A 23,991-nucleotide genomic window follows, 5' to 3' on the forward strand; every position below is an offset into this window, starting at 1 on the left:
AATTATCCCGCTCACGCTCGCGTCGAACGCTCCCAACGAAGTATATATTTCAGACCAGCGCGCGTGTCTGCACGTGACGAGAGTTCGAATCCATTTGGACATGTCCTTCTACGCCTTGTGTTCCATACGGCCACCACCTGGCTGACGAGGCTACCATGTCCGGAGGTCGGGCACTGCACCTTCTGAGGGAAGTAAGATAGGGTAGGGAGGTCTGAGCACCGCGTTACATGGATGGGGAGGAGGTTGTGAGGGTTGTGTGGTGCGGGGGGGACTGGGGTGGGAGGAGGTTGTGTGGGATGTCCAGCGTTATCACTTGGGGGGAGATCGAGTCTCATTATCAGCATGGGGGAGGGGGGACCGTGTCACCAGTCGTCCAATACGATAACTTATCATGGGTGGCCAGTGAGGGGAGGGAAGAGGCGCCGCCCCAGTATCATGGGTGGCAGTGGGATGGGAAGGCTCCCGCATTTCAGACAGGTGAGGAGAGGGATACTCATATGGTAGAGAGGATGGGGGTCCGCCCACATCATGGGTGGCAGGGGATGGGATCCGCCCACATCACTGGAGGCAGATGATGGGGTCCGCCCACCTCATATGTGGCAGAGGATGGGATCAGCCCACACCATGGGTGGCAAAGGATGGGAGGGGTGGGGGCCATCTGCCATGGTACAACCAGCCACAACTCATTTGCTACCTGCTCGACTGGATGATCGTGACGCAACAAGTTTCCCAAACTCACCCGTGTGTGTGTGTGTGTGTGTGTGTGTGTGTGTGTGTGTGTGTGTTCGGACTCCGCGCCTTCGTCGGTGAGGCTCCATCTTAGTCAAGGCCCGAGGAGTACAAATCCCTCTGGGGACATCCTCGCTCAAACAAACAAACAAAAAAAAAATTTCCCTGCTCCTGCGTGGAGAGCCACCTCAGAGAAACCCCATACAGGGAGTCCTGGTGTTCAACACACACACACACACCTCTCGAATCTTCATTACCGTCATTAACTCTTACGACTAAGAAAGTCAGCGGTGCCCAAGGACGACGACGGGAGTGTCAAGGCGGGTACAATAGTTGGCTACACTGCAAAAGGCGAGACGGATTGGGGGGGGGGGGGGCAAAGAGGTCGGTGACAATGTCAAAAGTGGGGCGGGGAGGTAATGTTACCTGAGAGGAAGTGCCAGATGATGGTGACACTGGGGTCACTGCTGCGGTGGGAGGGAGTGCCAAACTGAAGGAACACTGGCAGTAACATGATCATTGTGCTGCCATCAGCAACTCAAGGGTGGGCCGTTTTGATACCACCACCTTTCCTTACAGGTCGAAGCTTTGGAACCCTCTACCCTCTCGCGTCTTTCCCAATAACCACGAACCTGGCACATTTTAAACGTTTTTTTTTTTCAATCGCTCCAAAATTCGTCAATACTTTCCCTTGTCTTTTCTTTTTTCCGTCTCATAATCCTCTATCTCGATCAAGGCCCAGCCTTTATGAGGACCAGAAATTACACGGGAGGAAAAGCGACATTGACATAACAGAAGCGGATACGAATGCTACGAGGAAGGGAGGAGAGGGCGCGAGTTTAGTAGCCCCGGGGGTGTGTGGGGGGTCATCATCAATGTTCCCGAAGGAGGAGGACTGCCACAAGAAACTGGTAACACTACGGGTCATGGAGTCAGTGTTACGGAGGTGGGGACTTCAAGGGACTGGTAACATTATGGGTCATGGGGTCAATGTTACGAAGGAGGGGACTGCCAGGGACTGGTAACATTATGGGTCATGGGGTCAATGTTACGAAGGAGGGGACTGCCAGGGACTGGTAACATTATGGGTCATGGGGTCAATGTTACGAGGGAGGGGACTGCCAGGGACTGGTAACAATAGGGATCATTGGGTCAATGTTACGAGGGAGGGGACTGGCAACACTATGGGTCATTGGGTCAATGTTACGAGGGAGGGGACTGGCGGGGGCTGGTAACAACATTATGGGTCACAGAATCAATGTCACGGAGGAGGGAGTAACACAGGGGGATAACAGTAAGGGGTTACGAGGGGGACAAAGACCAGCGACTCGATGGAACACCTGAAGCAGGAGACATCGAGCTCATCAAGAGGCAGCGAGGTCGAAGTGCGGACCAGGGGAGGAGTGGATAGACACCGTGCGATGGCCTGGAGGTCGACTGACTGACTACCTCCTACGGCGAGATCTCGTCATAATGATAAGGCTGGCGCGTGGCGCTCGCTCACCCCACTACCCTCTTGTTGTTTCTCCTGCCCGGCATTCCACTCGGGGAGGGTCAGTCAGGTAGGGTAGGGCTGGATGACTCAGAAGTGGAGAGGTTTGAGTGAGGGAGTGGCACAGACGAAGGTACCACCGAATGCAACACCTTTAAATGACCCGATTTCGTGGAATTTGTACGACGGAGAACCCAGAGGAGATATTCAGTGTATTTCATGGGAGGAAAATGATATCGAAAGACTCAAAAGACTGGAGGGGCAAAGTCAAGATAAGGGGGTTAAAAAAAAAAAACTGGGAGGGCGAGGGGGTGTGTGGCATGGCAGGTGACGCCGCGGGTGAGGGTGGGAGTGGAGGCAGACAGGTGCCTCCCTCCCCTCCCACCCTCAGACTGAACAAACAGCAGCGTTGCCAGGGAGACACTTGAGGTGGTTGGGCGGGCCACCAGGAAGTCAGGGTAAGGTAGATGCGGTGCGGGGCGAGCCGCTGCATCACCAGGAAGACGAGAGAGAGAGAGAGAGAGAGAGAGAGAGAGAGAGAGAGAGAGAGAGAGCTCTGCCGATACACATCCCCGCTACTACAGCACATGTGCCGCCCTCAACACTTGCATGTCCCAGTGGTCTGCTGGGGCAACGACCCACAATCGAGACCACAACCCCACGGGGAATTGGTCGCACATGTACTCTGCGTTTCTGGCTTTCGCGTCTATAACCCCCACCCGCGATACCAGACCTACATCCTACCATCTAGATCATGCCTACGTAACAACATCGTTACATATTGGTCCATTTATTTCCCCTTTCTTTTATTTCAACCTTCGAAGGCAATCAATTCTCAGGAAACACGGCGCGAAAGACTTCCCGGCAACAAGTTTACACAAGCTGTTCCAAACAGACTTAACGACTGTAGGGACGAAACTACCTAAACAAGGCCCCTTTCGCATACAGAGTTGTTACCAGTGTAATACAGACGCAACCTGCCTCCCAGCCACGGTACCACGACAGGACATTAATCTACACCTCCATAGCTTATAAGTTTACGAGTTTTCCTCTCTGAAAAACCTGGCATGTCTTTCAACTCCAACCACAGAGTTCCTGACCTCTTTCCACTATAATGAATATCCTCGCTGTGACCTCAATGCTCTCTTGCTTCTTGAATTCGGTTACATTTAGTGGAACTTTTGAAGCTTTCTCGATAATCTTCCACTATATATAAATACACACAAACACAAGTATACAGTGACGGTTGATCGTTTACGGGTTTACGTCTCCAAGAAGATGCAACGGACACCAACTGCCATGTTAAAACTTGCACTCCACCAACCTACCGACCCACACACCGACAGGCTATACAACGGCTCTCTCTCTCTCTCTCTCTCTCTCTCTCTCTCTCTCTCTCTCTCTCTCTCTCTCTCTCTCTCTCTCTCTCGTATCCAACATTGTACCCCGTCCAATACCACACTACCCGCTACCCTGGCATTCTGCCGTTCGTACCGTGCCGCTTGGATGGCATATGGCATCTTTTACAAGTCGAGCTCATCAAAAGTCCACAAACAATTACGCGCACGTCAACCCATATGTACGAATAGTCCACGGCCAACCACAATCCCACCACACCGTCAACACATCCTGCTTGCGGTACTTCGGTCTGTAAGGTTACGAGGAGGGGAAGGGTCAGTCAACAATCTATTACCGACGCAAAATGAATATTTTGCTCTTGCCAAATATGGCGACCAAAGCAAACAAACACTTCTTGGGAAATTGTCTAAGGTACCGCTTGGAAAGACGTCTCCTGTGTGTGTGTGTGTGTGTGTGTGTGTGTGTGTGTGTGTGTAAATGGCAGCAAACGAGGGACAAAGGTGAAGGTTAAATCCACAAAACACCAGTAGTTTACAAGAGTCGTCAGACAAAATATCAAAGAAAATCTTTAAACATCAAATTCACAATATCAAATGAACACACCTTGGGTCGTAATGACAGTCACTGAGCAATAACACCCCATTTCCGTACAGCAAATAATCAAGACCATAAAAAAGTCGACTATGACTCAGGCGAACACTGCAAAGCTAAGCTGGCTTCAAAACACAGCACAGTTACCTTGCTAGTCTATTCATAAGCCAGACTTTGGGACTGATGTTTTGATTATATTCCTCCAAGATTCAACTCTAGTCCTAAAATCTGAATAATTTAGAACTTGCTGCAACAACACCCCCCTTTCCCCCCCAAAGAAAAAAAAATACTGCATGCCAACTCAGCGCCACTGTATAGCCTTGAACATGCGAGGCATGCCAACTATGCACCCACAGTTTTGGACGAATTATGTGCCCAACCTATAGCCACGCCCACCCCATCACCAAATACGTTTGTCCCAGATGAAGGAACCGGTGTTACAATATATTCCCATATGGCAAACAAACACTGGTCGAGCGCTGCCCGTTACACACCAGCAAGTATATCTCGTCACAGGTTCATTATGGTGGGCGGGCCCAGTGTTGCTGTCTTGGAGATGCTTGTTTTTCTCCCTCCCAAGCTTGGTTTTCGCTCATATTTTCCTCGATTTGCTGCCACACGGTAATGTCAACTTGTAACATTCAAGTGGGCGACTTATATGTGCAGCCAATGCCTTCGTGCGGGGGGGAGACTGTGGAGAAACTGGGCGGGAATTAGCGAAGGTGGAAGCAGTGAGGTAGCCCGATAACCCTGGTGGCGTGGTCGTCCCTCGCCAGTAACCTGTCCATCCAACTCCCGTCCCCTAGCTAGGAGTGGGCCTGACACTATAGTACAGCTGGCAAGTGCGTGGTCGGTCTCGGTCTCGGTCTCTCTCTCTCTCTCTCTCTCTCTCTCTCTCTCTCTCTCTCTCTCTCTCTCTCTCTCTCTCTCTCTCTCTCTCTCTCTCTCTCTCTCAGCCACTTATGTCGGTCATTATGCCACAATCCGTGCCATACGTACGATTTAAAGAACACACAAAAATTCCTACCGCCACTGCAACCACTTAACTTACATCCTTAGCACAACCACATCCACGAGTAAAGTTAACTATACCATCCACAAACATCAACAACATGAGATTTTCATTAAAGGAACTACAAGTTGAAGCCTCAGCAGACACACTAAGTTCAAAATCAATAAACCAAAATCGAATCTTACATACACACACACACATATATATATATACAGCTTACGTAACCTACGGTTTTAGTAGTTACGTCACCCAGTAATCATATCGTCACTTTATTTATAACCTATAACGTTTATCAATGTTAGTACAGTAACTACTGCCGATGGTGACCCAGACTCACTACCGCCCTTGACCCGACTGTATACCGTTCGTGACGACGGGCCGTAGCCAAGCATGAAAGAGGGTAAAGGCAATTTACTTCTAGGGGGGTGGGGCCTCCAACAAATTTCCAGGCAGAGAGGCCACCAACCTTAACATTGACCAGCTTAGGCCAGTCACATCAGTGACACTCCGTCCACACACCCCTCCCCCCCACACGTATATAAATATATATGCAGTAGTACAGCGAGCATCAATGGCCCAAGGACGCCAGGGTACACAAGGTCAGGGTGAGCAAGAAGCGTTGCAAGCCTCGTCTATGGACTAGTCACTAGGCTGTGGTGTGGACAGACGGATATATACGGACGGCGGCAGTCATCACACTGGATGCGAGTGTACGGAGGTTTGGTTTATGTGTGTGGCACCGAGTCTGATAGGCAAAGCGTAGAAAGGCCAGAGGGAGGAGGAGCTGGTGGGGAAGAATGCGACAGGCCTATTTGGTAGAAAGTATGAGGCCTAACAGTGCGTAGAGGGTGGGGGTGCGGGGGTGAACGAGGGCTGAATGAGCGAGGAATGATAATAATGAGAACTGACGTTACAGACGACACTAACCATGGGAATGGGTGTGAGGGAGGCTGAAAGAACTTTGACGGGTTAGTACCATAAGTACGCTGGGGTTGGGTGAAGGACGAAGCCGAATGCGATTAGGGAAGGAAATACGAAACGGTGACCATATGACGTCAGTGTACTAGCAGTGCGTCGTCAGCCTTTGGCATGAAAGCGGAAATGTCCGACCATCCGATGTCATCCCGATTCTGAGAACACCACGATTATGTTCGAAATCAAGTATCAGGCAGCGGATTCCGTGCGGGTTTTTGTTTGTTTTTTTTTCTTTCCCCCACGACACCTGCTGGTAGACACGTACGCTTTCTGGTTATCATTCAGTAACATCTACGTTAACCTGTATAAAACTTACGTTGACGCGAGGTAATGCCGTTCGCGCCTTACGGGAGCAAAACCATTCCGTAAAACACACCTGCAACGTTCGGCAGGAGGCGTCAAATGCCCTTCAGAGGTACTCTTTTAAGAATGTATGTGCGTGTTGGTTGGCAAGAGAGCTACCTACCAATCCCTCACTCCTGGTTGGCAGGAGAGCTACCTACCTACTAATCTCTCCCCTGGTTGGTAGGAGAGCTACCTACCTACCTACCAATCCCTCACTCCTGGTTGGCAAGAGAGCTACCTACCTACATACCTATCCCTTACCCGACCCACCCCTCCTCGAACATTCCACACCAACCCAATACTCCCAAGCCCACCAATGACAAAAGACTCTGGACGACGATAGGCGAACACACGCACACTGTCACAAGCAAGACTCAAACTCGGCGCAGCCGTAACACGTCGACCAGAAATAACTCAAAAGCAGGAAGCGGGACGCAGCAGGCAACTTCAGCAGGGGGGGGAAACCCTTTGGTGTTAAGCAGAGACAGGAGACCCAGCACGCCCCAGAGATGACCGGTCATCACACACACACACAAACCATGGCCAAGGAAGTGTTATCATTCATATATATATATATATAAAAAGACCAGACCAGACCTTGACGGGAGAGAAAACGATGCGTACCTCCTCCCGCTCCCAGCTGGGGGCAATATAAGGAGGGTGAGGCCGGGAGCCATCCTGGGGGAGGGACTGGCACGGCTCCAGCATCTAGGTTAGGCATCATTGCTGATACAATGTCGCCCGGCGATAATTCAAATGACAAAAAACGTACATGTTTTCTAGCCTTAAATGACTGCAACAGCGTTTCCACCCCGTTGAGGGGGGAGAGAGAGACTCACGCTTGAGGGGTCCAGCTAATGCTGGACGGGGAGGGTTAAAGTCTAAACGTCACATAAACCCCTTCTTCCTGCCCTCCTCCTCCTCGTTGTCCTCCTTCCCCAACGCAAACCTGATGACCCCCGCCGCCACAGCAGCTTGCTGCTGCGATCGCTCAAGCAATCCTGATCCTCTCTCCCGTACATTCTCACCCCACACCCACCACCCCACAGCTCAAGCTCTGGACACAACACAGCTTTACCGATACGCGAGAATCGCCTCCCCCTCCTCCCCCCGAAAAGCGGGAGTAGAACGTACAACTGTGCAGAGAGAACACGGATCGGCGCCGCACAGGAAGGTCATGCGGCCATGAATGAACATGAGCGACACACGCGGGGTGGGAAGGGAGGGTGGGAGGGGAGGGAGACAGAGCCTGACACAACAGGTCAGGTTTAACTCTCTCTCTCTCTCTCTCTCTCTCTCTCTCTCTCTCTCTCTCTCTCTCTCTCTCTCTCTCTCTCTCTCTCTCTCTCGCCCACATATTCAGAAATGCATCACGTGCAACGCTCACTGCCACCATCGATTTTCTATGAGGGGTGTGGGGAGAGGGTGGGGTGGGGGGAGGCTTTGCATGGGAGGGCACACGAGGCACACAGCTTTACTAAGCTTAAGCTGGAGGGGAGGGGGGAGGGGACACAGCCAGGAGCGTGAGACACACTGGTGGTGGTGGCGGAGGAGTCTTCTCTTCGTTAGGAACCCAGACGAAGTGGCAGGACACACACACACACACACACACACACGTGACGTCACGCACACCTCCGTCGCCAAGATGGGAGGGAGGGGAAGGGGGGGAGGCGCGGTCATGGACGACGGAACCCCCCCCATCCCCCTCCCCTCGTGGGTGTCGCCTCCACCATTGTATTGTGGCTATCAGGGTGTGTGCATCTGCCCGTCTGCCTGCCACGGTACACACCTGACACCACCAGCACGTCCGCCTACCACCACCCACTCGAACAGCCGAGCAATGTCACCGTAGGGCACGCACACACACACACACACAGACACACACACACAATGTACACAGTCTGAAATGTGGCCTACGTGACCCAGTCCTGCCTGGACAATGAGAAGACTATCGTGGGAGAACAACATTTCAGAAGCGCCAGGTGTGCGCGCATCTATTTACATGAAGGACCCAGCGGTTTGATTCACGACGGAGAAGGGGACGAACACATGAATTACTGAAGTAGGTCACGGTGGGAGGGAGAGGGGGAGGGTCTTGCGAGTCCACCGCAACAGTTCTGAAAGACTTAAGAGAATGTCCCAGGACAATAACTGGTCCTGGGACGGTTCACAGTACGAAAGGATCGGATTATTACTTGCAACAGCTGCCGATGCAAGTTATTAAGAACCGTGAAAGTGGATACAATGTTCATATATCTTTAGGGGCTAAGAGACTGTAATGCCCTGTTTGTTCAAGTCTTACGACCCAATTCGAGCTAAAGTGGAGGTGTAATGAGCGTATGACCAGCAATAAGGGCAGCTGTGCTGGTCGGCGCATAGTGAAGCGATCGGTTCGAGAAGTTCCCGTGTGCTTTCCTAAAGCCGTTCTTATATGCCCAAACAGCAATTGGTGTCAAGGAAGACACAGGAGCGAGAGAGTTAAACCAGAAGCGGTGATTAATTAAAAGTCGACGTGTAAACAAAGGCTTATATGGCTGCTGGACAAGAAAGGTGTCACCAAGTAGTTATTACGGTGCATCCCCCATATATAATACATATATATAAAGCCGACTGAAACAATGGTTTGGTCACACTAACTTGGCCAGAAATTCGAACCATCCGGCACGGATGTGCACGAAAGCCGCCAACGACAGACGCAAATGTTAAGTCTATAAAGGATTTCCTAATACCGTACATTCCTTCCTGTGTTGTCTCCTGCCGGGGGTACCAAGCGACGTCAGCTGGGTCAAGACGACCCAGTGTGGGGCAGGTGGCGTCGTGCCTTTTAACAGGGTCATGACGACCCCGGGGGCGGATATCATGACCCTGTTGCTGGCACCGACACCCCCGCCCTGGGATCGCTCTTATCTTACCGCACTGCTACCCTTCTATATACCAATATCGGACGCGCTCATACAGGTCCTTCCTTGCCTTGTCTGCACGGCTCGGCACTCGGAACACGAGTCGCAATACACACATCCTTGCATGTCTCAGCTCGGCTGCTCGGTACCGCACTTGCAACAACAGAGACTCGCGTGTCTGCCCAGCTCGGTATGCTGTATCGGACTTGAGAATACAACGTAACACGGCCCTGGCGGAATCGAACTCGTGTCTCGTATCTTGTAAAGAGCGTGTCTGAGCGAGACACGATTGGTAAACAAGAGAAAATCAATCGAAGGCAGAAGTGATGGATCTGGGGGGAGAGTTATGCTCCCTGCTATATATACCTGGCTCAAGCGTGCTATGCCAAGGGCCTGCGCCAGGGCTAACTGCTATACACCTGGCTCTGACGTGCTCTACAAGGGACCTGGTCAGAGCTGGTCAGGACTGACTTGAGACATGCCTAACTCGGAGGAGCTCCTGACTGCCGGGGCCCGTGTCCAACCCCCATGGCTCTGGCTGGGAAGAAGCCTGAATCATGACTTTCCCAGGTTTTCCCACGCCCCTGCACGTTGATACCACTGGGGTAGGACCCTTCCCTCTCCGTCATCCGTACGTCGGACGCCCCTTCTCCCCCCCACACCCCGTACGTCGGAAACTCCAACCACCCCCCTCTCCCCGTACGTCGGAACCCTACCTCTTCCCCAAGCACCCATCATAATATGGCTAATCTCATCTGAATTTAATTAGAATTTGATTACCTTTTTTTTTTTCTCTGATCAATTTTTCCACGACCGACTGCCCTGAATTATTTCTTACATCCGGTCTCGACCGATGTCAGTAACTTTTTTTCTTTTTGTACTTATTATATTAACGACATCCTATGTTTCCGCTGTCAACCGTGGCTTCCACCACCTCATCATGCTGCCAATGCCGACACAGGTGTGTGTGGTGTGTGTGTGTTCGGGCGTTGCAGCTGCCATTACGCAATGTGTGGTGAGGTGGGTGAGAGGGAGGGTTGGGAGGAGGAGGTGGTTGCCGCATGACCCAGCATAACGTACGGAGGAACAGAGGGTGGATTCGACAGCCGTACACAAGTCATGCTGACCCACGTCGTAATAACCCCCTACACATCACCACGGACGACCAGGGCCAACTTGTTTACATGATCACTTCAGCTATCTATCGTCCCTCTACTGGCGGGGCAATGCTATCTAGTGATACAGCATATAAAGACGACATTCTAATGGTGTCAATGTGAACAACAATGGTACACTGTGCACCTGGCGAATCCTTCACAAGAACAGAAAAGATCTCTTATTAAAACATTAATCCTCCACTACATTCATGCTTAAATCTAAACATTATGGGAATCGACAATTCATCGGACAAAGAATTATAGAACGTTTGATAAGAAAAAAAAAATGCAGTACAAGCATACATACTACCGAGAAATTATTGACCATTAAGACGCTGCCTACGTCTTAAGACACCATTTCCTCTGTTTATCTCTTTGTCAACTCGGTTCCTATCTACACGACATACTGCAGGTCCTCGGGGGCTCTTATCAACTCTCACACAGACACACACACACAAACACACACATACACACACCAAGTCACGTCCCCATGATCAAGAACACTCATGGCTTTACGACGGTGACATAGGCAACACTGTGATCTTCACTTATATCCCTTTTAAACTGGACTCTCTACCCTCCAGGTATGAACACCCGTCCATTTCGGTCCACGGGGCCTTTGACCCCTTTCCTTTAGGGGTCCACGGGGCCTCTGCCCCCCCCGTCCAGTGGTCCACGGGGCCTCTGCCCCCGTCCTGTCCGGTCCACCGGGCCTCTGACCCCGCCCCAATGGGCCCCACGGGCCTCGGGCCCCCCGCCCAAAGTGGCCAAATGGCCTCTGCCCCCGGGCCCTTGGTCCCGTGGCCTCTACCCCTCCAATTGGAAAAACGTGGCCTCTAAAACCCCATCCCCCGTCCAGTGCGGTCCCGGGGCCCTCTGACCCCGCCCAAATAGGTCCACGGGCCTTGCCCCCGTCCCCCGTCCTTCCCCGGCCCAAAGGGGCCCTCCTTGACCCCGTCCTGTGGTCCACGGGGCCCTCTCCCCCCCCCGTCCGTGGGCCCGTGGCCTCTGCCCCCGTCCTGAGGCCCAGAGGCCTTTCCCCTCCCCGTCCTGTACGATCCACGTGGCCTCTGACCCCGTCCTGTACGGTCCACGTGGCCTCTGACCCCGTCCAGTACGGTCCACGTGGCCTTTTGCCCCCCGCCCTTTTTCGGTCCACTGGCCTCTGACCCCTCCTGTGGTCCACTTTGGCCTCTGGGGAGGCCCAGTGGCCCTAAAAAGGCCCAATAGGGAAAGGGCCTTAAAGGGTAGTGGGGGGAACGGGGGGAAAAAGTAAGTGGGAAGGGGCCTCTAAACCCACCCCCCCCCCTCCCAGTATGGTCAACGGACCTCTCGCCCCAAAAATCTCCCAGTGGGGTTTCCAAAGGGTCCTGTCCACCTCGGAGAGCCTAACCCAACATGCCAAAAAAGGGCCCATATCAACGGAAAACCGCAAAGAGAGAGAGAGGAAGAAGAGAGAGAGAGAGAGAGAGAGAGAAAAGAGGAGAGAGAAGAGAAGAGGGGGAATCGGGCTACAAAACCACTAAGAGAGATTTTGAGCTACGACATTCACACAGTGATAAAAAATGATAAAAGGCAAAAACCCAAAACATTCACTTTACCATCACACATAAAACCTTACACCACTCATCCCTCGTTCACAATACAACAAAAACAACAACTCCCCACTTAGTAAAGAAGCCACGAAACATGACCCTAGTCCTATTTACAAGCAGACAGACAGAAACGCCTTCGAGCAAGACAGACACATAAACTAACTCCATAAATAAAGACAGATCAAACATTAACCCCTTTCCCGCACAAACAAAATCCAATACATTAACCCTTTCGCACAAAAAACAGACCATACATTAACCCTTCATCCCAAAAACAGATGCATACTTTAAACCCCTTTCGCACAAGACAGATGCATACGTTAACTCCTTCACCACAAAAACACACACCCCCTCAGGGAATTTTTACCACCTTTTTGGGCAACTCCACCCCAAAAAAGGTTTTCCTTTAAAAAAAAATCAAAAGCCCCCCCACCATTCACTCCCCCTACAAACCCCCCAGAAAAACCCAGGAAGCCACCTCCCCAAAACCCAAACCCCACACGAGGAGGCCAGCCTGACCCAAGGCTATGCCATTCAGTGACCCACAGAAATACTGACGCAACGAGTCTCGGGCCCTGAGACTCGATGGGTCTTCCTCCCTGGGGGACACTGAGGAGACAAGCCAAAAATCAGACTAGCTCGACTGATCTGGCGAGCAGCTGTCATGCAGTCACACCGACATCCATCCATTCGCGCCTCACAACCGACAGCAAACGGGAAAGTTCCTCACACTCATTCTGTCAAGCAATGAATTGAAGAGCTAATGAGAGTGGCTCCCTCCTCATCCATCCATGATAATGAGGAATTCTACGCCTTCAAACGGCCGCCAAACAACCCTCTTTGGCGCAATAGATGCCGTAACATGTAAGACAAATTGAGATGACAAAGACTTAAAAAAAAAAAAAAATCACAAAATCTTTGATCTACATAAGAAAACAATTACAACTCCAAGTAAACTAACCTAAGATTATATACCTCAATTACATATGCAGTATTACAACACCGGCGACAACTACTGTTTTATATGTCGCCCTCAAAAAAAATAACAGCACAGCTGTCCACAAACCATCATGTCAAACGTTTTGCTGCACGAAAATTTACTACATGATCTCAATGCGAAAATTTACTATTACAAAACTCATTGTGAAAATTTCCTACAAACTCTCATTTAGGCAACAGAAATAACACCCTAAATCTATTCATTCCAATACTTCAAATCTAACTCAAAATGTGTCATTCGGATAATATCAATCATGTCTAACTTCATATCCTATCCGACCAACCCCCCATACATGAAAAAATATATATCAAAAAGTATATCATTCCTAAAAGAAAAAAAAATCAGTACATTAGGACGAGTCCAGACGAACGCCAACAATATTGTTCCCCTTTAAGGGGGGGCAACTTCCACACCACTGGAGATGGGAGGCTTACACTCGTACTGTGTAACTACATAATGACCAAAATCCTACCAACTAATCCCTTTCCGACAACCCCTTCTGCCAACACTGTTACGGTTTCTGTTGGTGTGGCCACATGGTTCTCCTCAAAGTCATTTTTTCTACTGTTCTAATTCTCCTTCCCTCTTTATATATATATATATATATATATATATATATATATATATATATATATATATATATATATAAGCTGACCCACTAAAATAATAACATTGCTGCGAGGAGCGACCTATGGGGGGTCTTCCAGCTATAGAAAACTGAGTACATTTCAGTCTAATTTTACAGTATCAAGAATGTGCCAAGTCCACTTACTGAAAGCGAGACAAGACGTATCAAAACGCAAAATCCTCATTTCCCCTCAAGTTCAGAAGCGAGATTTGAATAATATATACAGGACAATTAAAGAGTACAATTCATATCTGTAAACGCAAATAATTACACCCTGGAAAAGAAAATGTACATTATAGTTTCATATGTATATAGGAAGCCAGCTCCATCTGACACCAACACAGACACACACGCACCTACAATGGAGTTGGCCAAGATGTTTCTCTCTCCCTTGCGAATGACACGCTGACTACCCACTACGAACAGTTTACTGGACCATGTACTCACAAGGGGATGCCCTCCCATCGGAATGGATGGGAGGGAAAGGGAGAAACCTCCATCTGACGACTACATGGAAAATGAAACACGTTAAGTTCCCAAGTGCACTTTCGTGCAATGATCACATCGTCAGGGGAGATAACACGTAAGTGCATTTTGGGAACTTACCACGTCTCATTTTCCCTCATGGTTATCAGCAAATACTGTATCACGCGCACCACTGCGTACTATCCTAATATGTTAAAGTAAATATCCCTCATGACCGTATCACTGGGTGACGTCATTCTGTATGTACCACCAGTCCGTACTGTTGACCGATCTGTTGCCACATTTACCTGCGAACGCCACACTCCCTCTCACGGTACAATGACTGTTGGATGGCGTTACTACACCTTTGACGGTACAATGGATATCGCATGCTACACCCCCCCTTACGGTACGTCATGGAGGCTACGTCTTGTGACGGTACCCCCTGATGGTACGTGGGGGCGGCGGGGGTATCGGATACCAACACCCTGACGGTACGACGACTCGCGGATGCTATAGGTATGCCCGCCAGCCAACAGCTGTCGGTTCCCACCGCGACCATGATCACTGGCGACAGCCACACTCCCCGGCGCCCAAAATGGTGCCAACACATTTGCCTCCACGTCAGCTCCCACGGGCAACCAAAAGGATTTCTGGAGGAGGGTCTCCCGCTTCTCGCCGCTTCCATCGGCGAGAGAGAGAGAGAGAGAGAGAGAGAGAGAGAGAGAGAGAGAGAGAGAGAGAGAGAGAGAGAGAGAGAGAGAGAGAGAGAGGCGCGGGAGGAAAAGTTCCCACTCGTCAACGCTTTTCACTTTCGGACAAGTTGCGGCCGTCATCGCCGCGCGCGTGGGAGAACCGTAACGCAAACCAGTGACTCTCTCTCTCTCTCTCTCTCTCTCTCTCTCTCTCTCTCTCTCTCTCTCTCTCTCTCTCTCTCTCTCTCTCTCGTGGTACGACAAATCATTTTTTGTTTTCAACGCGAAGACGGGAGGACACCAGAGCACGACCCCATGGCACGCACTGGCGGGGCGACACTCTTGCGCACGACATCACAGACCCTCCGATGGAGGAACGACCCTCCCAGAACACGCGCTCGAGGGTGGGGGGGGGGGGGCTTCCAACACGTGCCAACCACTTGTACCGCTGCGATCCACCGAGACTCGAACCCTGGGAACATGACTTGGCACTCGACCACCGTCTCTCGCCTCCCTACCACCACCACGAACGCGAGGAAAAAAAATAAATATATACATTTACATATAATTTCGACAGTTACGTGACCAAGCAATGGGGCGGACGTCCTTAAGGCCTCATGGCTACGCCATCAGGTCTTTCATGGCCATCATCCAATCACAGAGCCATCCAGCGTCGCAAGGTCACCATCCACCAGTTACTGATTATTGCCCCCCCCCCCCTAATCAAAGCGAGCACCGTCACCAAACCAATCCACTCGTCTCGAATCGCAACAAGGCCACCGTCCAATCACGGGGTAATCACGTGAGCACCAACCACCCCGTTGAAGTTCGGATGCTATTTTCACCCTTGTGTCCCCACGCCAAGCGGGTCACACTCTCCCCCCCCCCCCCTTCCTGGCGCACGCAAGTGTGTGTGTATGTATGGGACTTGCCAACAATGGTGGTGGAAATTCGTGCCAACAGTGCATTGGAGGCTACCACCACTACAGGTCCCCTCCCCACAGCGATTGTGCCATGCCACCAATACACAAGACTCCACTAAACAAGTGGACACACACACACACACACCCCTACCTTTTTCTCCACATACCACCCCCCCCCCCCCAACAAACACAAGGCTGAAGCACCTGCTGCACCACAATTACCCCCATGGTCACGTCTGGCTGGATGGTTAGGTGGCTGGTTGGTTGGATGGCCCATCCACAGACATCACCCTCGTGCATGGGGGATGCACCACACCCACCCACCGATGACGCTGGTGTTGTGGACACCCCAAAACAAAAATGTCCCCCTCATCAACTTCCACCATTTTCACCATCCCAAAGCCCCCCCAAAAAACTAAGAATGTCCCACTCATCCTCTTCCACCATTCTTACCATCTCTTAAGGAGAGATGTGTGTGGTACGAGACCATCTCTTAGAGAGACGGGGTAGTACGAGACTCGAGCTTTGGCAAGATGCAGGGGGGGGAGGGGGGCCCTTTAATCTCTCGAGCCCGACGATGCACCCCCCCCCCCCCCTGGGAACGATGGCCTGGCCTTCGATCCAATCCTTAAAGCTCAGGTCAAGAGGCCAGGCCATCGTATCCGAGGGTCGTGTGCCGTCGAGGTGGAGGTGGTCGGGCAACAAGGGTGCACGGGACAGGGGAGATCGCTGCGTCTTACATCTCGTGTGTATGTCACACCCGACCCGTGCCAGAGAATAAGGCTCCAAAATCCGGGAGTAAGAACTCCAGAATCTGGCCAAGGCTCAAAGCCACCACACATTGGCCTCGATGTGCCTTGCGAGGCCATCCGAGGCTGCTTTGCACAAGCCTTAGTTCACTGCACTCGTTCAAAACAGGCGAACTACGTGCCTCAATGTATTACACGAGGGCGACTCTACATCAAAGACACCAGAGCGTGGCCTTAAACGGCCACCTTTTAAACTTTTTTTTCAATGAATGTCATTTTTACCCCATGCATCGCCGGGTACCTCAGCTACAGTTTCGCATACAAGATAGGTACATCGCTCCTAAAGTACCGGGCGCAGGTGTGGGCCATGTCTGTTGTGGTATTGGAGGAGGGTGGAGAGTAGCTGGGACCAGCAGGTGTGTGTGGAAGGAGGGGAGGAGGAGGAGGGAAGGTGACTGGGCAAAGTGTGCGTCAACCTTCACATCAAGGCTACTCTGTTTACACTCTCCTCCGCCCCCCCTTCCCATCAACCTTGAGGCCTCACAGTCCTCCCCACTAACCCTCCCCCTACACACACACACACACACACACACCTTTACATCTAACAACGTTTAGCTACAGTCGCACATCCCCGACGCACCGCGGTGCCAGTCACACGAACCAGGAGAGAACTACAGACAATAAAGCTAAATGTAATTTGTATTTTGTTTACAAGACCTTGGTCGAGAAGTGCGCTGCAACGAGATCTGCTTCAAGGTGGGGCTCTCTCTCACACACACACACACACACACACACACACACACACACACACACAGCCTCAGCCACTCTTACCTCCACAAACACACAAACACGTGCACAAAACAAAGAAATTTGAAAAATCTGGGTATTACCTCGATGTTCTGAGATATGCAGGCCATAGGCTGTACAAGAATCATACACAAGAAGAACGCATGACATGGCGGACATAAAGACTCCAAATCAACTGTTTACCGACTGGACGGTACACTTGTTACGCCTTAGAAAAGTTCGTTTCACAGTGACATTCCCTTCTGGCCAGCCATGCTGCACCCACAACCATCGAAGTCTGGTGTCAATGTCTGGGGTGTGATGTGCAGTGGGTGCAGTGGCTAATGCCCAACACACACCGTTGTCATCTCGTCATCAATGCCCATCACTAACCTCAGCCGCCACCACCATCAATGCCCATCACTTAAGCCACCATCACCAACGCCTATCACTAACCTAAGCCACCACAATCATCAATGCCCATCACTTAAGCCACCATCACCAACGCCCATCACTAACCTAAGCCACCACAATCATCAATGCCCATCACTATCCCACAACACAGTCGCCATTGCCAGCGATATCAGACCACCAGCCACCGGGGTAACACGATAACTAAAACTGATAACCAACACGACGGACGGTAACCAACACTGGGAAGCGGGTCGACCCCCTGAACACGATGGCACGACCAAGGGTACAATGGCATGCGCGTCAGGTCAAAGGCCAGGTCGTCATACCCAAGGGTCGTTACCGTCGTGTTCAAGGGGAAGAAAAAGTACATAGAATCTCGAAAACTTCATACAATCACAAATCCACAAAACACCTCTCAATAATTAACGACATCTGTATACTGAAGTAGGCACGGCAGAGGCAACCCGAGCGATATAACGGGACCGAGAACCTACAGGAGGAAATCGAGAGTTGGGGGCACCAGGTATTGGCAGCCACAACACTGGAGGAACTTAACGGGAGGTTACGGCCAGAGGAGGAGGGTGGGGGGGCGGCCTAAGATCACACGGGACCCAGGAAGTACGTAGGCAGAGCCCAGGATCACGAGGAACGACGCACACACTGGCCAAGATCACGAGGAGGGACGCACACACTGGCCAAGATCACTAGGAAGGGACGTGCACACTGGCCAAGATCAACTGGAGGGACGTTCACACTGGCCAAGATCACCAAGAGGGATGCACAACCTGGCCAAGATCACTAGGAGGGACGTTCACCACTGAATCGGAGGCAGAGGAACCGTGACTATAGCAAGTTTCCACCATGACCAACACCAGTTAACACCACCTACAGGAGAGGTATCGGTGGCTAGAGACGCGCACCCTTCGCCAGCAATGGCACGCCCATGAACCACGCCTCGCGAGCCTCTCTTCCACAGACACACAAGTGGTGAACACGAGTGTGGGAGAGGGACAGGTTCCGAAGTGACTTTCCCAAGTAATGAGGTGCTTTACCAGACAAGCTAAGCTGTGGGAAGGCATATTACACCAGGCAAGCCAAGCTGTGGGGAGGGACAGTGTACCAGATAAGCCAAGCTGTGGTGAGGAAGTGTACCAAGCAACCCAAGCTGTGGAGGGAGCTATGTAGGCCTTATGGTTGTGGCATCCAACACCTTAAGTGAACCAACGACCCAATCCCACCACAGCCTTGGCCCAGCCCAGGCTGTGGGGGGAATGAGGTCCCCCCCCCACCAAAACCAAGTAACCTTGCATACAAAATTTACACCCCTGTCAAGTTACTTTCCACGGCAATGGTGGTATTCTTAGAAGTGTCATTTGAAAGTCTACGAATTCTGGCTCTTACCCATAACTCCTGCAAGAAAAGGCAGACTCCAGGCAATCAATGGGAGAGAGGAGAGAGAGAGAGAGAGAGAATGTAAGAAAAATATTGATGCTTTACGGGGAGCTTTTTTACACTCGTGTTGCCCCGTAACCTTAACCTTGTATATATGTGTCATGTCTTAACTCATATATATATATATATATATATATATATATATATATATATATATATATATATATATATATATATATATATATACACACACATATATATATACTCACAAACACACCCACCCTAGTTAATATCACGTCCCCATTCTATCGGAAAGCCCTTGGGGGAGGATAAACAGCTGGGTGGACTGCGGACAGGAAGCCGCGACCTAGATTCGAACCTACATGGGTCTGATCCAAGCGGCCCGTGCATACATAACGGACCCAATGCTAAGGGCGTAATGAAGGGCTATAGAAGCGAGCCCCCCCCCCCCCCCCCACACACACACACACACACCACCACCACCTTCCCCCTCACACCCAGTCGTCGACTACCACCACTGCCCCTCCAACACCGCACAACTACACCCCTTCACCAACAGTTTCCTCCATCACTCCTCCCCCCCCCCCGATCACACACCTCCAACACCACACATCCCCAGAAAGCAACATGTGACCATCTCTCCAAAACAATCCTCCTTTAACTACCTATTCAAGTACTATGTAATGAATAAACAAATTCATTCATACAACAATTAGTACTACTACATTAATACACCAATATCAAAAGTGGCAATACAAATACACTACATAATGCAACACTAAATAAAGAATAATAATAATAATAATAATAATAGCACAGGAACATAGCGTCCATCTAAGGACTCAACGATACAAAATGAAGACTTAACAAAACGGGTGTTGCAAATACTTATGGTCTGGTGGACGAGGCGTCTCACACCGCCTCCCAAGCCGGGCCGACTTTAACACATCCGGACGGCACCATATCCTAGACCTACCCAGCAGCAGAGGCCGCTCCCCCCACCCACACCACCAGCCAGCCACAATACACTACGTGATCCCGCCAAAGTATCAACATTTCACAGCCGTGGGCAGGCCAGGCGGTGTGTTTGCTCGGCCGCACCAGCTGACCTATCAACAACATTTGAGGGGCTCAAGAGCGCGCTTGGCCTCCCGACATTCAAGCAGTCAGGGCGTGTTTTTTAAATCCTAGATTGAAGGGGTGGGAGGGAGAGGGGAGGAGGACTGACTGGTCTTGCCTGGCTCCGGGCCAGATGTGTCAGCTGAGGGCAACACGTTGTACACTCTTAACGGTGCCACTTGATCTCTCTCTCTCTCTCTCTCTCTCTCTCTCTCTCTCTCTCTCTCTCTCTCCAGTCTGCAGGCAGTGCACCCTCCCCAAGGGGCATCTCGGTTTTAAGAAGGGGGACCTTAAGGGAAGCGATGCAGCCAACGAGGCGTGAACCTTCGCCAGGGGTGTACCAGACGCGGTAATCACCCGCTTCCTCTCCATGGACACCACGCCGCCGCTCCTCACACACACACATACACACACATATATATACTAAAACACAATTCCTCGCAATCGGAACCACTGAGTTTCTCATATATTTCTTGGCTTTTTCAACACAGAGGAAAACCATACGCACTTTTCGTCACATATCTTAACCATTTTCTTTCTTAATATCGAGGGTGTGTACTGGTATGGCTTGAGGCGTTGGGGGTGATAGGTCCTGGGGAAGAGATGGGTTGTCGTCCGGTGTGGTGCTGGCCATCTGACGTGCTAGCCAGCCAGCACCACCACAGCTGCCAGGCAGGCAGAGAGGCAGGCCAAGTGGGGGGGAAGGGTTTCTTGCGAGGGCCACCTACATCCCGGGTTACCACGCTCCTCGCCCCGGTCCACACCTGCTGCCGGGCCAGCCATCATGAAGGCCACCACCACCACCACAATACGTGCAGGCCCCCTTGGCAAGCCGTGATTCTTGGCATGGAGGTCGCTCATGTGGCCAAGAATGTTGGCGACGGAAACGCCAGCATTTAATCGCGGCCTCCTGCTGGGGAGATGACGGCTCGTGTCAGAGTCCCCGGCTGGGGCAAGGATTCAAGTCCTCCTACAGGGACGAAGAACCACCTGAAAGCAGCCCCCAGCAAGACGAAGCTTCGACGTCTCCTTGGGAGAAGGATGCCTGGCAAAGGATCCTGCCGGGGCAAGGATTCTTTTCTTGGGGTCTGACGGGGCGAGGGCTCTCGATGGACAAAAGATTGGTTCACAATGACAATCCATCATGGGTTAATATTCTCAAGTCTGAAGCGACCAGCCTTCCCAGCAGGGGCCTCCTAGGGCTTCCAAGAGGACTCCCAGGGCTAGTTCGTGAGGCGGGTGGAGGAGGCTGAAGAGGATACAGGAGGGACTTTTCGAGTTTCGTAGAAGGCTCCCTCTGACACACGAGGCATCTTTCACGTCGGCCTTGTTCCAGCAACAACTTTAGTTGGGGGAACTCTCGCGCGGTGCTTCTTGCTAAGGTGCGTGTGTGTGTGTGGCAAGACTATTATGCTTAAAGCTGAGGCAAAGTTCTACGTACGCGCACCGGGGGGGGGGGGGAACACATTTTCTTTTTCTTGTCTTTCATTTCAGCGAAGGATTCTCCTGGTCAATTTTCTCATTGTTCCTTACCGGGTAAGTCCCGCTGGGGGCCAAGGTTCAGGCTAGGAGGTCTCTTGGCCTGGTGGAGGATTTCTCCCCCTCCCGGAAGGGGCGAGGTTTTACAGAGGGTTCCTCAGCCAGAGGAGGACTGAAGGCTTCAGTCGGTGACGCAGAGTTCTTAAGAGCATCTGCTGCTAAAGGTTTCTGTGTAGGTCCTTGTCATCAGATCAACGCCTCTTGTACATCGCCAGTGCATAGGACGAGATCAAAGACTCCCAGTTTATTTGATTCTTACAGTCTGATGTTTTTCTTCGAAGGGTACATAAAGGAGCGAATCTTTTTTTTCTCTTTTTGTAAAAAGTCGCTCCTATGGCTTCTTAAAAGGACATGACTGGCATTCACGATCCAAGGCGCAATTCTTGCCATGGTCCGAGGCAGACAGAATGTCTGCGAGGGGTCCCTGGTATGACGACGAATCTCAAACGCGTTCCCCTTCCCCCCACCAGCGGGTCGAACATTCTTGCAAGGGCCTTAAATGACCCGGAGATTCTTCCGAGGACACACTGTGGCACGAGGAATTCTTCCGAAGAAAACCCCCTCCTTTTTTTTTTTTTTTTATAAAGGGGGTTCTCGTGAGGTTCCCAAGAGACGATGGGTTCTGGTAAGCAAAGAAGAACTGCTTTTTTCATGATCCTTGAGGGACAGGGTACTTGTTGAAGGGCCAGCCTGCGGGGGATCACCTAGCAGCTGTGATACACACACACACATACACACATTTCGGAAGTAAGGCCCAGGAGAGGGTTTTAAAGACCATGAGACCAGCAGCAAGTCACCTTCCGCTGCCACCCTCCCTCTCGTGAAAGCTCAGCGGATCAGCTGATCACGCCTGTCTGTCCCTGCTAGTGCAAGAGTTGTCCTGGGGAAACCGGTTAGCTCCAGGCAGCCAACTCAAGATACACACACACACATACACACACAGAACCTGCTTTGTCTCCACGGACCTCGGGTGCCACTTCCTGTAGACGGGGGGTTTCGGCGTAGATTTACCCGGTGGTGGTACTCTTGAAGCCCCACTGGACGCCCCATGCGATGCTTCTTACGATGACCCCTAAGGGCGTTAGGTGATTCGGGCGGGGCGTGGCGGCGTGGGCGCACAAAGGGCGTCCTTGAGTCGCCTCCCAAGCCAGCTCCAGCAGGGGCGACGCTGCGATTGTAACAAAGACGTCTCTACTTGCGTAAACTATTGTTAAATGCACCTTGATGGCGTCCGTGCATTCCTTCGCGGTAAGCACAGTGGGCCAAGTCATCCCACACCACCACCCTCACCAGCTTGGCCAGGCCTCGGAAAGCGCACTTGGCCTGGGCCTACTGGCCACATCAGCGGACAGGCTGCTGGGTCCGACCAGCCAGCCATAGACCCTGCATCAAATTGCACCCACTTTCACTCGCTATTGTGTGGCCACAAACACTACACGGATGGCCTCGACCAACACTACACCCCGTGGGGAGTGCAAAGCAACGCCAGGGACAACTACCTTTGCTTAAACTTTGTGGTTGAGGCGAGAGAAAGAGGAGAGACGAGTAAACTCCAGGCAGCGGTACCCTCTCGTCACAGCGCTACAGAGAGACTGGTGCTAGCTACACCTGCTATTTTCAGCGAGGCCCGGACAGCGCATGCGCACCAGGTTCTGACTCAGCTTCCCAGGGACGTACCACAGAGCCCTGCGTTATTTGCCACGGCTCGAGTCGGGGCCAACTCGAGCCGTGCACATATAACATACGAGGGTATAGAGCAAGTGAACACTTGGGCATTTAGCTGCGGGAGGTGTGAGGGAGCACACACGCACACACACACACACACACGGCCGCTAGTGAGCCAGCCAGCCAGTCAGGCTCCAACGGAGGACGCGCCGCGGAACGAGGGATATATCGATCACGGTTTAAAGCAGCACGGCTCCAGCTCCTCCTACTCCTGCTGCTGCCTGGCGCATTGCGAGACGCCTGCCTGCCGTGCCTGCTCCTTCATGGCCTCCTGCCTGCCCTCCGGCCTCTCCGCTCCGGGCCACTGGGTAACAATAATCCCCCTTCCCCCACTACCACAGAGTCAGTGGGGGTGGGTTGTCCCTCCACCAACGCCGCCA

The 23,991-nt window shown here is 51.6% G+C and overlaps 1 protein-coding gene across 21 annotated transcripts in view; it reads right to left on the reverse strand.

Moving 5' to 3' along the window:
• drn (doctor no) overlaps window positions 1-23,991 on the reverse strand; it is a 150,590-nt gene that overhangs the window by 56,669 nt on the left and 69,930 nt on the right. The window contains exon 1 of one of the 21 annotated variants that reach the window (XM_071661148.1): window positions 23,386-23,535. The exons of 15 other annotated variants lie outside the window; for them this stretch is intronic. The gene's annotated coding sequence lies outside the window, so the exon portion shown is untranslated. Of the gene's footprint in view, window positions 1-20,116; window positions 21,979-22,851; window positions 23,536-23,991 lie in introns of those variants that run through there. 5 more of the 21 variants (XM_071661162.1, XM_071661165.1, XM_071661153.1 and 2 more) reach the window with 5 other exon arrangements.

The sequence above is a fragment of the Panulirus ornatus genome, chromosome 73 (assembly GCF_036320965.1).
Source record: "Panulirus ornatus isolate Po-2019 chromosome 73, ASM3632096v1, whole genome shotgun sequence".
In the NCBI taxonomy this organism is placed as follows: Eukaryota; Metazoa; Arthropoda; class Malacostraca; order Decapoda; family Palinuridae; genus Panulirus; species Panulirus ornatus.